Genomic DNA, 5,202 nt, shown 5'->3' with positions numbered 1-5,202 from the left:
AAAAAAAAATCCCATCAAAAAATGGGTTAAGGATATGAACAGACACTTATCAAAAGAGGACATATATGAAGCCAACAAACATGAAAAAAACGCTCATCATCACTGGTCGTTAGAGAAATGCAAATCAAAACCACATTGAGATACCATCTCACTCCAGTTAGAATGGCGATCATTAAAATGTCAAGAGACATCAGATGCTAGAGAGGATGTGGAGTAAAGCTGAGAGAATTTGCCACCATGAGACCCATCTTGTAAGATATGCTAAATGGGAGTTATTCCACCTGAAAGAGAAAAAAACAGAAAAACAAAAACCTAATGTACAAAAGAAAACTTTACTAGTTATAAAACACTAGTAAAAGGAAGTAAACAACAAGCAGTACTAGAAGACTCATTTTACTGTATTTATCATTACAATTCACTCTTAACTTTAGTTTGAAGACCAAAAGACAAATCTATTAACAATAATAATAGCTACAGCAACCTGTTAAAAATAGTTAATATAAAAACATGTAAACTGAGACAACTAAAAGTCAAAATGTAGGGAGGTTCAAGTTAAAGCATAGAATTTGTTTCTTTTTCTTTCCTTGTTATTATTTTTTCATTTGTGATCTAAGATAACTTGTCATATCTATAAGATTTCTTCTGTAACCCTTATGGTAGCCACAATGCAAAAACCTATAATAGAGTCACTAAAACTGAAAAGCAGTAAATTGAAACATACTGCCCAAAGGTAATCCATTAATCACAAAGGAAAAAAAGGAAGGGAGAAGTCTTAAAAACAATCAGAAAACAAGTGACAAAATGTCAATAGCAAGTCCTTATTTAACAATAATACACTAAATATAAATGGTCTCAATTATCTAACTGAGGGTAGAAAGTGGCTGAATGGATAAAGAAACAACACCCAATATATACTGTCTTAAGAAACCCACTTCACCTATAAAGTCACACATTGATTGAAGGTGAAAGGGTATAAAAAATATTTTATGCAACTGAAAAGCAGAAAGGAACAGGAGTAGCTAAATGTATGTCAGATAAAATAGACTATAAATCAAAGACTGTAAAAAAGACAAGGAGGAACCATTATATACTGCTAAAGAGGTCAAATCAGCAAGAGGATATACCAGTTCTAAATATCTATAGGTCCAACACCAGATATTTCAAAATTAAAATTTGAAAACTAAATACAAAGAAAAAAATCTGGAAATCAGAAAGAAATTATGTATTACCTATAGGGGAACATAACTTTCAATAACTGCAGATTTTCCCCTTGAAACCATGAAAGCACAGGTAATAGCATACTTCGTTCAAATGTGGAATATAAAGTACTAGCAACCTTATAGCCTGTATGTCAAATGCTCTATAGCCAATCTGTGTAAAACTAACCTAGAAATCTAACTTGTTTTAGTTGAATGTTACTTGCAGATTCGGTCATCATGAAAGACCAGCTCATACAGGTTCAAATAAGAAATACACTAACCAGTGAAAACATGCTATGTTTTTCAGTAATTGTGTCTGTCAATATAAACCAAAATTTATTTATCCTACCACAAATCTTCTTTGGGAGCAAGAATAATGGAATGGTATTTGGGGTAGTATCTATAATGATTTTGTGAAAACTTATGTAATCTGCTGAAACTTTGAGGTAGTTTTCATGTATAATTTTTTAATATTTAATGTATTTTTATGTCGGAATTTGTGAAGGAATAATTAGATTACAGCTAACATTTTTCTAATTTGTATCTAACATGTTTTATGACTGGAGAGAATCAAATAGAGTTGTTTGTTGTTTAACCAGCAAATAATAGCTCTGCTTCTCTATGTGCATAATTAGCAATAGAATAGTACATACCACATATGCTTGCCGAATAATAACTACAATTATTATTATAACAGATAATTACATAGTGTTTACTATGAGACACAAGCGGATCTAAGTCATCCATGTATATTAATGTATTTAATCATTCAATATGCTTATTCAATAAATTATTTATTTATGGCACCACAAGGTAAGTCACTTATAAAAACTTATCCTTTAATCAGATTGGTTAGCTACTATAACAAGCAAGTCCAGAATCTCAGTGAAATAATACAATAAACTTTTGGTTTTGTTTATATAAAATCTAGTGAAAATGTAACTAGTCTGACAGGTCTCCTAAGAAGCATTCCTTGAAGTGGGAGTCAGGGAAACTAGCTGATGCCATCTTGTAACTATGCCATCTGGTAGATTCATGTTGACTGTTAAACCACTGAGCATGAAATCTGGTGGAAGACAGAATGACAAAAGCACACAGTACTCATAGTACCATGACCTGGAATTGACACTCATTAGCTTAGAACCAATTCCTAGGTCCTATATATGAGATATAGAAGATATGAAAACATATATTGCCCAGCATGGTGGCCATTTTCCAGTAAAAGTGAAGATTCTTACTAGGGAAGAGAAATGACTCTCTTTCAGTCATCTAGTTGTCTGTGATGCAGTGAATGAGCTAGAAAATAAACTCTGGAATTTGGCTCTGAAGACTATGCTATACTATTATGTCATACACCAAAATAGGATAATAGGTACAACATCATTTACAGCATAGTATATATTATAATATATGATTTATAATGTATTTATAATATATAATGTAGTATAGTAGCATTTGTTATATGTTTGCCATTCAATAAAGGTAAGCTAATATCATATTATTACTTGAAAAATTATGGGAAATTATTAAAAAGGAAAATTTAAGTTAAAAGTAATAGCAACCATCTCAAAAAGCTTAAGAATAAAATGTTAATTCATTCTAAGAATACAAGGGGTATCCTACATGTTGTAAAGCTAGGGATGGAATGTACTTATAATAAATGAAAAGAACAGTTGAGCAGAGAACCAGAAACTATAAAAAAAGAACCAAATAGAAATTATAACACTTATGAAATTATACCTGCATTAAAAAATAATAATTTACTGGATTGGTTTATCAGTGAAGAGAGAACAAGATACTGAATTTTGAAATAAATCTATACAATGTGGGTTTTCATATATATTAACTTATTTTATAAGTATTAAGAGAATTTCTTAATGAACATCATAGTCACGAGGAAACCAGAAAATTAATATTCAGCTGAAAAACTGTATAATAAAATCAGTCTGTAACCAAAAATTTTCAATAATACATATGAATATGTATAAATGTATATATGCTTCCTTTAATTTTATCTTACAAAAGCATATGGCAAAATGTTATTCCCATTCTTTGAGGATGTTTTTATTTATTTATTTGTTTTTAAACAAAATTCACATTTCGTTTAGATTGAAATAAACTATACAAAATTGATTTTTTCTTCACCAAAAATAACAGAAATATTTTCCATATTTTTCTAGATAAACCACAGCACTTATTTTTGTGAGTTTTCCAGATTTGACTTATAAATCAAAATGAGGCAGTAGATAAGAGTCATGGAAAAAGACAGAAAAAAAAAGCAGACAAATTAGTTGTCAGTATCTATGGCCTCTGATTCTGTCTTAACAATGAAACAGAAGTGTTCAACATAGACCTGCTAAAATGACTTAGGATGATGTAGGCTCCACAAAGGAATGTAAACAGCAACAACTAGATGTTGAACAAAGGCAGGCTCTTTTTTATTCAAACTTTAACTGTCATTTGTTCTCTAAGTTCATTTGAGAAAGACAAAATCTACACTGAAATCTTTGTTTGGTGAGATCACAATCTTTTCTCTGGTAAATTTTGTAACTGTAGAGTGTACATTTTTAACATATTTAAAACTCCTTTTAGTCAAAGGTCAACTTGGGGCTTCACTATAACCATTTTATAAAATGCATTCCTTCCTCCCACACCTCTTCAAAATATATTTCTTCAAAGAATTCATAACACCCAACGAGTAGAGATCCACAGGGATAATAAATGCTATGTCTAAAATGACTTAACTAAAACAATTCCAGAGTGCCACCAGCAGAGATCACGCAGAAGGAACCATGGCACTTTCAGTGTTCTCTTCTGGAAGAACAGAGAGCTCTGCAGAGGATGAGAGTTCAAACAGGAGCCATTTAAACAGGTAGATTATCAATGACTAACGTATTCAATGGAGTTCCATAGGCAAAGATATTTAGTGATTAATTGGCCTACGTACACCTTACAGCTTTTCTTCCAAATATCAAATATAACAGAGCCTATTTTTTAAAAGTCTCTTAGGTATTTTCCATGGTTTCTTAATTATCTGTGGGAAGCTCTGACTTACTTGTATAGAGTTTAATATGTGTGTCCACCATTAAATCCAGGTCATGTTTATATCAAAATTAATGTTTAGCAAAGCCAAGTTACTCAACCTTTTGTCTGTCAAAATGTTCCTCAAATATGCTTTAAGATTCTTTTGTTCATTTCCAGACCGCTCACCCTCAACCTTAATCACAGGAAGAATACACAGGACCTTCAGCAATGCATACACATTAGGAAAAAACTTGATTTCAGGCAGGTGGAGGGCTTCATAGATTGTGGATGGAAGCTCTATATCTTTTCTCCTGTGTTTCCATTTGATCCTCCAACAATAAAGCTCCTCTGAGAGCGTGTTGGGATTGGGTAATTCAGTAAGTCACTTCTATGCTGTCAGCATGGTGTTCCTCTGATGTATTGAATTTGAGTTGTTCCATGACTGAGGGTACCAGAGATAAGCATTTAAGAGCTTTGAGGTACTGTTCTGAGAATGTATCTTTAAGCTCCTGAATAATGTGCTCCATTGTTGGGACACAGGGTTTCCTTATAGTAACTCTCAGAGGTTAGCTGAGATTCCAAGATACCCTGGCGAGCTCTGCAGAATTTCCCAGAGAGTTTCATTTGAATATCCAGTTGGGTTGCCAAATTTGTGGGTTCCTCAAACCAAAATTCATGATAAACTTCAATATCTTCCATCACTTGGTTGAGTGAAAGCAGTACTGCAGTCAAGCTACCGGTTACAAAGAAGGCATCAGAGCTTTGCCCCTTGGAGATTGTTCCCAAAGGCTCTTGTAAAAGAGAAGATTTTTAAGAACAACAATAGCAACAATGAAATCAAAATCTGTTACTGCACTGCAGAGTATAAATGTTTGGACAGCAATACAGTTATTCCATCTAATATTGTCTTTACTTTTAATATATTCTCGTAACAATGCAGAAAACAAAATTTTCCATTCAGTCCCAAATGTGAGTTTGT

The 5,202-nt window shown here is 32.4% G+C and overlaps 1 pseudogene; it reads right to left on the bottom strand.

Annotated features, from left to right (window-relative positions):
• Window positions 1-4,204: 4,204 nt before the first annotated feature.
• On the bottom strand, window positions 4,205-4,944 carry LOC116551188 (annotated as a pseudogene).
• Between the last annotated feature and the right edge of the window lie 258 nt (window positions 4,945-5,202).

This window comes from Sapajus apella, unplaced genomic scaffold (assembly GCF_009761245.1).
Source record: "Sapajus apella isolate SASKATOON/1434 unplaced genomic scaffold, GSC_monkey_1.0 scaffold9, whole genome shotgun sequence".
Classification (NCBI taxonomy): domain Eukaryota; kingdom Metazoa; phylum Chordata; class Mammalia; order Primates; family Cebidae; genus Sapajus; species Sapajus apella.
The sequence above is the reverse complement of the archived record's forward strand: the minus strand, read 5'-3'. Positions and strand labels throughout refer to the sequence as shown.